Source organism: Lepisma saccharinum, chromosome 29, assembly GCF_977018435.1.
Source record: "Lepisma saccharinum chromosome 29, izLepSacc3.1, whole genome shotgun sequence".
In the NCBI taxonomy this organism is placed as follows: Eukaryota; Metazoa; Arthropoda; class Insecta; order Zygentoma; family Lepismatidae; genus Lepisma; species Lepisma saccharinum.
The window spans coordinates 24840614-24850586 of NC_139257.1; the positions used below are offsets into that span (position 1 = coordinate 24840614).

Genomic DNA, 9973 nt, shown 5'->3' on the forward strand with positions numbered 1-9973 from the left:
AATTGGAGCAAGTGTTTCCACCCTCTCTCGAAGAGTTTGGATAAATTTTGGGGCTGCATTTTCACCTCGATAAATATAAGGGGGTGGACTGTTTGTGTGATATGTGTTAACCAATTTCAGAGCAAAACCACAAGCGACATGTTTAGCAATATGTGTTGTGTATGATGAATTTGAATCTGGGAGGCATACTGCCATTGGTTTCTGTATTGCCTCAAAATCAGCATAGATCACAAATGGATGCTGCACTAGTGATTTGAAATTTTTGAATTTTATAGTTTTGAGTGGAAACTTATAAGTCACACAAGGGTAGAGGTAACATTTTTCAATATGTTCCTTTAATTGTTCTTCTCTTATTTTCATACTTGTGCCATGAAATATTGATAGGCAACAATCACATATGGTAATTCTATTATGATATAATGTTATTTGGTTTCTCACTAATTTTGGGAGATCCTGTATCAAACAATAATGCTTTTGATTTCCCTCAGAAACATACAGCAATCTAATAATATGTGCATCATTAGCTGGTGGATGTTGCCTAAGTACATTAATGTGGAATTTTTCATCATAGCCATAAACAAACACAGCTAATGGTTGATTGTGGTGCTGTTCATATTGTTTTCCAAATTGCTGGATAGCTGAAATACCTACTGGATATTGGATACCAAACATTATTTGTTCAAACTCATCAAAATATTTCATATAGTGAGAAACACGATGTTTATTACTTGGTGCTGGATAAAAATGTGCTATAATACACCAAAGAAAACACATATCATCTTCATTTTGAATATTTAACACAGCATGTTTGTTTCTAATCTTTTTGGGCAGCTCAATATAACTAGACCCACCACCAAGGGGAGTATATCGAGCTAATTTAATTTCAAGTTTATGATCAGTATTACACAATCGCCATCCTGAACCTCTGCCTTCAAATTCTTGTTGTTTTAGTTTAAGTGTTTCACACATTTTATCATAAATATCATTCAAACAAGTGATATCATCACGGTGTAAAATTGACACACGGGTACAATGAGAATATTGTTCTTGTTCACCACGAGGATTTATATACAGTGAGGATAGAGTGATGTATATTTTGAGGGAACATTTCAAAAGCATGCTTTGAATTGCATCTATAATTTTTTGCTTCAGCTTAGCCAGAAAATTTGGAATATCTGAGAGATCATCATCTATGTCTGTTGTAGTATATTCATTTCTATACAAGATTTCTTGTTTTTGGTTTGATCTAATTCTTTTGTTACTCATTTTTTTACCTATTGTTTATTTATATACAATTAGAAAAATTTGTTGGAATAACTCACACTTAACTAAAATTGTTATAATTTTATGTTAATAAAAATTATAGAAAAACAACAAATATCATGAAATAGAGTTTATACTGGGGTATATGTTTATTTTTATAGGTTTCTTTTTCAAATGGTATAATTTCAGGCAATAAATTATTAATATACAATATTTAAGAACAGAGATTTATATTCACACACCTTTAGCACTTAAAAAACCTCCTAGACCAGCTATAGAACAACAAGAATCAGAGAAGAAAATTGAGTTGGAACTCTCGACTATAGTCTACAATGATAGAGCACTTGAGTACCAGGCAGACAAAAAAAACTGCATAGCTCAATGTCAATTAGTTCTTGAGATATTAATTATTTTGTATTTAGGAACCATTTTGGCCCCCCCCTGCCAAAAATTGGCTTTTACTGCACCAGTGTATACTGTCCCTATGATCTTACTTGGGTTATTCCACCAGACTGTATGCTTCAAGTCTCCTACAATCTGGTAGAGCCTGTTCAGATTCTGCCCCCCACTTGTGGGTTCCACTGCCGATCCAGCAATGGTAACAAACAGCACTGTGCACTGATTTATATAGTTTTGTCGGACCAATCAAAACCTTGCTTGCTTTAGCCAATCAAAACTTTGTTTGTTTTAGCTAATCAAAATTTCTGTTTATTAATTGTCCAATCTTGTTTATTCTTGTCCTGTCTTGTCCAATCTTATTTGCATTGGTCCTAACCTGTAATATTGTGTCCTGCCTTGTTGAATCTTGTCTATTCTTGTCCTGTCTTGTTGAATCTTGTCTATTCTTGTCCTGTCTTGTCCAATTTTGTCTATTCTTGTCCTGTCTTGTTGAATCTTGTCTGGACTGGTCCTAACCTGTAATATTGTGTCCTGAATTGTTGAATCTTGTCTATTCTTGTCCTGTCTTGTTGAATCTTGTCTATTTTTGTCCTGTCTTGTTGAATCTTGTCTATTCTTGTCCTCTCTTGTCCAATCTTGTCTATTCTTGTCCTGTCTTGTTGAATCTTGTCTATTCTTGTCCTGTCTTGTTGAATCTTGTCTATTCTTGTCGTGTCTTGTTGAATCTTGTCTATTCTTGTCCTGTCTTGTCCAATCTTGTCTATTCTTGTCCTGTCTTGTTGAATCTTGTCTATTCTTGTCCTGTCTTGTTGAATCTTGTCTATTCTTGTCCTGTCTTGTCCAATCTTGTCTGGACTGGTCCTAATCTGTAATATTGTGTCCTGCCTCGTTGAATCTTGTCTATTCTTGTCCTGTCTTGTTGAATCTTGTCTATTCTTGTCCTGTCTTGTCCAATCTTGTCTATTCTAAGTTATACTGTATAACCGGAAGTGGACCGGAAGTGGACCGGAAGTGGACCAGAAGTAGAGACCGGAAGTGGACCGGAATTAGACCGGAATTAGACCGGAAGTAGACCGGAAGTGGACCGGAAGTGAGTGTAAGTGGCCTCTTACAGGGGGTAGCCTCTTGCAGAGGGGTAGGCATAGCCTTAAATTGCACTTCTTAAGTGCCTGATGACAAGTTACACTTGTATAACCAGTTATAACCAGTTTAGCCCAAGATGCACTGTTCCCTACTGGGAAATAACATGTTCTAACATGCATGTTCCAAGATGCAAGATGGGCACATGACACATCCCGACACAGAGTCACCTGATTGCACTTGTTAAGTGCCCGATGGCAAATTACACTTGTATAACCAGTTATAACCGGTTTGTTTTTAAATGCCTGTTTTCTATCTACTAAATTATGTTAACAATTATGATTTCAACTTGGAAATATAAGCAACAAGTATGATTCCTCATTGGTATGTGTATATTTATTATCTTCGACGATTTGGGGTATTTGAGTTCAGGTTGGCAAGAATCCGTCTTCGGCGCAACTTCCCCATTGATCACGGTGTTTCCGCGGTTTTTCATGTCGGCGGAAGTTACACCGGCGCAAGTTACACTAGCCGTTGTGTCAGAACCTGAACGGCGGCCACGAGAACCTTTGCACCCTGCTGATGTTTCCAAAGATCCGGGGTACTTCTCCGATTCGCCCCGTGCCGTGTTTCTGATGAGCTTGCAACCTACCGTGCCACTACTTCCCTCTCTCGATCAGGAATAGCAGTCCTGTAGTTCCAAGCTGGATGCTGTCTAGCCTGAGGAATTTTGTTATTGTCGCTGGGTCAGTGTGCTGGAGTTAAACTTTGTATTTTACTTTTAGCTTTTAATGCTCGTTCGCCTTCCCATGACAATGTGTGTGTGTGTGTACATATACACACCAGAGAATATATGCTGTGTCTCAAGTGGGCGACTTTCTTCCGATCACCTGCTTGTACGACAAATTTGATTATTATTTCATTATTTGCTTCAAGTTTACGGTTTTTGGAAATTAATCTTTGTAAGTCATGTTGATGAGGAAATTTACAAAGTTCAAAAGAAATGCATATTTTATTCCTTAGTGTAATACACTGGAGTTAAATCTTTGAATAAAATTCATGTTATAATATATATGCATCTATGCAGAGCATCAACACCGGTATTAAACGTCTTTGTAGGAGCAGCGAAAAAAGTATCGGTATCTTTAAAATGGGAAATCTCTCCCTTTTTTGCCTATGTTTTCTTTATCATATTTTTCTTATTTAATACATCTTTAGCAATATATTCATTCTTATGACTGATACTTGTCCCTTAAATGTATTTTTCAAAGTTCGTTTTAGGTATAATTTAATGTCAGATCGGCTTATTTGGACTAGGTCAAAATTTATAGTGGGATCAACCAAAACCAATGCTATATGCCCCACTCGAAATTGATCTGACATACCGCTGAATTACAAAACCGAAAGCTGTGGTCGCTGCTCTAATAAATATCATAAATTCAGGTATACTTAAATATAAAGTTCTGCAGTTCACACGGAGTCACGAACTTCCAATTGCGTTTATTACAGAACTAACTTCTTATGTAAAATTTCCAACTTTTATATTAGTCTCTTTACTTTTTCCCGCCTTGTAAACTTTTGACATTGAAATTTATTAATCGAGTTTACCATCCTTAGCCAACATGAAGAAATACAGGGTGTGCCACGAACGGCGCAACTGGGAATTAAGAGTGGCGTAACTTTGTAACCAAAACCTGTACATACATAAGTCATACACCAAATGTTAGCCCTGTCCAAGTAAATATTTTTAAACATAGAAACAACAAACGGGGTGCAGTGTTGTTCATGCAGTGTTGCCAAATGTAAGCGGAAGTGTAAATTTATTTTTCCACAAAGCATGGAAAATTGCATGTCAAACATTCGTACGGAAATTTGGACGTCAATTTCCACCTTGGGTAGGTGGACTATTTCGCCATCTATAGTTCAGAGAAGAAAACCGATCGTTTTCGCGTATAGCCAATCCTGAAATGCCTCGTAAAGGCGTACCGGTCCAAATGGGTGTTTTAAAAAAAATATGAGGTAGAGTGGCAACACTGTTGATGTTTGAAGGCAACAAAAGGTGTATTTAGTGATGGTGTATGACATGGAAATACTGGAAACAGGAAAAAAAGAAAATGAAAATTATGGTGAAAAAAGTGTTACTTACCTACTCCTGGCAACTATGCAATGCGCGTAACAGGCAGTGTAGCTATTCAAAAGATGTTGAAAATGACAACCATTTTCCCTGAGGCATTCATTCATCAACACGTTTTATCATGTTGGAAGCAACTTTATGTAAGGTTGATTGGTTTATATTGTTAATGGCTGTGCAAATGTTTATTTTTAGATCATCAAGTGTTCTTGGGTTATTAATGTAAACTGTTTGTTTCAAATAACCCCAAAGAAAAAAATCTGGAGACGTCAGATACGGGGAGCGACTGGGCCATAAGTTATTGCTCATAATGTGATCGCCAAAAAACGCTGCAAACATGTCTAAAGTTTCATTAGACGTGTGACATGTTGCGGAGTCTTGTTGAAACCAACAATCACGTTCATCACCTTCCAACAGATAAATAAACTGTCTGATAAGGTCACGATATACTATTTCGTCAACTGTTGTGTTGAAAAAGAATTGACCGATTATTTTTCTCCGCGAAATCGCGCACCACACACCGATCTTTTGTGGATGAAGTGATTGTTCATGTAACAAATGGGGATTGTTACTTGACCAGTGTCGAGAATTTTGACTGTTGACATATCCATTTAAGTGGAACCATGCTTTATCTGTAAAAAGAACCTTATCCACAATATTCACACCATTGTCTCTAATAAAATTTCTAAACCACTGGCAGTATTTTACACGTGCACCTTTGTCTCCTTCCTTCAGTTCTTGCACAGCCTGTACATTATATGCACGTAGGTGCAATTGTTTTAACGCTCGGTGAGTGGTTGTTTTTGATACACCTGACTCTGCAGCAAGTTTACAAACAGATTTCCTGGGAGATTGTGATATTCTCTGCTCCACATCCGGCAGCACACCTTGTGTCAAAACTGGTGGTTGTCTGTGGTAGGGTTTGTTAGATCCTGTTTCACGAAATCTGGAAACAAGTCGATATATCGTCGAATTTTCTGGAACACTGTTATTCGGATATTTCTCGCGGAACACAGTTTTTACACTAGCGTACGATTTTGAACAAAAATAATATTCCACAATGAACACCATCTCTTCCAAAGAGTACTTCATTTCACAGAACAATTCCAATCTTCCCCTACGAACAATGCGAAATGCACGGCTCAAACAGTTCTGAGTACACAACTAACTGATTCTTTTGTTCTCGTTCGGTGGACGCTCTTATCGCATTGCATGGTTGCCAGGAGTAGTTAAGTAACACTTTTTTCACCATAATTTTCATTTTCTTTTTTTCCTGTTTCCAGTATTTCCATGTCATACACCATCACTAAATACACCTTTTGTTGCCTTCAAACATCAACAGTGTTGCCACTGTACCTCATATTTTTTTAAAAACACCCATTTGGACCGGTACGCCTTTACGAGGCATTTCAGGATTGGCTATACGCGAAAACGATCGGTTTTCTTCTCTGAACTATAGATGGCGAAATAGTCCACCTACCCAAGGTGGAAATTGACGTCCAAATTTCCGTACGAATGTTTGACATGCAATTTTCCATGCTTTGTGGAAAAATAAGTTTACACTTTCACTTACATTTGGCAACACTGCATGAACAACACTGCACCCCGTTTGTTGTTTCTATGTTTAAAAATATCTACTTGGACAGGGCTAACATTTGGTGTATGACTTATGTATGTACAGGTTTTGGTTACAAAGAAACGCCACTCTTAATTCCCAGTTGTGCTGTTCGTGGGACACCCTGTACTTAGAATACTCAAAATTTTGTTCAGAACTTCAGGATCGTTAGTTGAGCTCGTACAAAACTAATTTATTATGTAAAATCTGTAGAAAAATAACCTGAATATGGCTTATATATATATATATATGACAAGGAAACGCAGGATTTCGCTTGGAACGGGTATTACCTCTTCTTTGCGACAGTTTAGGAAGTTTTCTCATGTGCATATGGTTTCAATGATTAAATTAGCCACTGTACATTTAAATTGAGTAAGAAGTAAAAATAAAAATAAAAATGTATAAAACTTTCTTCTTACACGAATACATTTGTATAATTATTTTAAAATACTGTTATAATCATACACCTGCTTTGATATGTTGCTCGTGTGATATTTACTTCACTGAAGTTTAAGTTTATACGTATACACACACATTATACATACACGTATGTTAACTAGATTCAGACCTAGCGGGAAATTTGTTAATTATGGATAAGTTACACATATATATTTTAAATATAAACGTAATTAAGAAGAAAATAATTGTTCTTGGAAGAGGTAGTTTTATAATATTTACATTCTGCATTTCTTCAAAGATAATTCTCATTAATTTAATGATTCTTCCCCAATCTATTTCATGCAGTTCAATTAACTAACTTATTTTTATTTTGGGAGAAGCTGCATACGGAAACATCTTGTAATGAAATGTACAGAAAACTTAAAATAACTGTTTCACACCAGACAGTAGTACGTAATATGGAGTTTTTTCGGAGGTGATATATAAACAATGGTTAAAAGCAGGTTATAGGAAGCATGAAAATAATGTTCCGCTAATCAAATGTGAATAATACATGTGACTTTCACAGGAAATTAAATAAATGATTGGACACAGCAAGTATATGTCGGAGAAAAGCGATATATGCATTAAAAATTCCAGAAGAGGTACCAAAATTTCGAAAATATCTCTGCTTAAATCATATTACCCAAAATATTTGCTTAATATAAAATATTGCAATGAAGCTGGAAAAATTATTAAATGACTCATGGGTATTACAGCGTTCGTAAAAAGAAATACCAGCTACTATTGTGGGTGACAAGTGTAGAGCAGTGCTTATACCTACCATATTTTTTTTAAGTACGATTCGTATTACCAGCATGGAGCTAATCCTTAAATATGTAAATTTTATTATGGTAGAACACAAAATATATTGAAAAATGTTTCCATAGTTACGAAAATGGTAACTTATAATGATATTTTCTACAGATTTAACAATTACATGTACGGATAGCACAGAAAATAGCAGTTGAGAGGTTAATGTGAGATCTGGAGATAAATAAATTATCTTACTCGTGCCATTCTGTACCTGAAACGAAAATTTGGGAATGTTTTGGATTTTCAATTTTTTGTATATTTTAAATTAAATGGAAGTGAAATTAAGAACAAAATACATATGTATCAACTTCTTTGAAACCAGTGTTATATGTAAAGCATTTTTTAGTCTTGACTTCTAGTCAACAATAATACATTATTTTCTGTTAGTGAATTTGTAGATTTATTTATATCAAACTGATGTTCTGCAATAAAGAACACATGTAACGTTTCGATGTAGTAAATTATATTTTAAACCATTCTTGCGTGTAATATTTATCACTAGTGTATTTAATTGCTGTGCACCCACTGTGTATTATAATTTGTACAAGAAATAGCAATGTTAGAGATGGTAATTTGTTGAAAATATTAGGTATTTAGATGGCATATCATTTTACCAATCATAACGTTTTTACAGTGCGGGACAACTGATCAGATTTGTCAGTGATTCATGGCAGATCTTTTTTACAGGAGTCGTTGCCCTCTGACTACCATTTTTGGTGAAGGAAGCGCTTACAAAAAAATTTCTAAGCCCAGTTATGCAGTTAAGACGTGACAGTAAAGGAGTGGGATTTTCTTCGAATACTCAGTTCTATATTTTGACATATTTGCCAGCATTTGGCGTTCATCCAGAAATGCTCTGAACCACATGCTAAATAGCAAAGGGAAGCTGTAATCAAACCACAAACTCCTCCTTTACTAGCGACGCCATTTTATAAATTTGTCAACCTAAAATATATTAGCTCTTGTTTGTTTGCTAGTCACGTCGGGTTTTGCATATTTGCTATGTATTTAACTTTTTTCCATATTTATTTTCGTTGGGAATTTGCAAGGGATTTGCTGTGAATTAATGTTATATTCAAACAAAAGAGTACAAATAGCTCACCTAGGAATATACACGATGAAGAAAATACTAGTAACAAGAAATGACAGCCCATGGTGAACAGACCATTAATACATTTTTTTACTACATAAACACAGGTATTAACGTCAGCTTATGCATTTTTACACGGATGAAAAAACTGTTTATGAAGGAACGTTTACGACACGAAGCTCACTGTCTTCAATTACGAACAAACCAGTTGTTTCCAGATCTTATTACCACGTGTCGGCCTATCATAAGTGTTAGGCAACATCACCAGCAATGTCATGTTCATCATTAATAACACCTTCCCAGAATACGCCACCAATATTATTCGAAGTTTTTTTCAGTCAACTCTCAGAGGGTATACAGTTTCTTATGCTAAAACCTTACCCTTTACTTACTCAGATGGAACCTTGTTATTGTATTCCGGTATTCAGAGACCATTCAAAATAATGTATTTCCTTAATAAATATTTGATATTTTTCTGTACATGCTGTTCCATGTTCACACGCGAAATTAGAGTATTTAGAATATACTGTGTCTTACAATACTCACTTGATCATAATACTCTTTCTCATCTGAAAGTAACAAATTAGATATTACAATATTCGTTAATGTTGGATAAGTAAATTAAATCAGTTTACTTATGAATATCTCTATAGCATAAGACGTAATGGAGTTTAAGAATGAGGTTGATTTAAACTTATCTTATTATTCTTTAGTATATGCTTTTCAATTATTTCTTGGTCTATTTAAATAAAGTGAAAATCGTATTCAAAGCGAACCTGCATATTCATCATCCCTGATGAATATTTTAGATAACCAGTTATTCTGTGGTATTTTCAGTACCCCGAAATTAAGATTAGGATTATAACGTATATTTGTAAATACATGTGTGTGTGTGTTCATATACATACACACACATATAGGCAAAATAGGATTTGTATATATCCCATTTGTGTTTCGTAATGACGTTCTATATGGGCTATTTTTGCGATTGGTCCAATTTTATTCGTAACGTTGGACAAAGAAAGAACCTGTAGATGGTGACCAAATGGGATTCGTGATAGGAAAGGGGCTAAAACAACCAAAACTGAAAATATTTCAGAGATAATTAAAATTTTCAATAGAAACAGAAAACTATAATCGA

General features: G+C 35.2%; 1 long non-coding RNA gene across 1 annotated transcript in view; it reads right to left on the bottom strand.

The window, feature by feature from the left end:
• LOC145981574 (uncharacterized) overlaps nt 1-9403 on the bottom strand; it is a 28074-nt gene extending 18671 nt beyond the window's left edge. The window contains exons 1-2 of the long non-coding RNA XR_014440970.1: nt 9379-9403; nt 7938-7953 (exon numbers count right to left, since the gene is read on the bottom strand). This is a non-coding gene — a long non-coding RNA (uncharacterized LOC145981574). The remainder of the gene's footprint in view (nt 1-7937; nt 7954-9378) is intronic.
• Nucleotides 9404-9973: the final 570 nt, after the last annotated feature.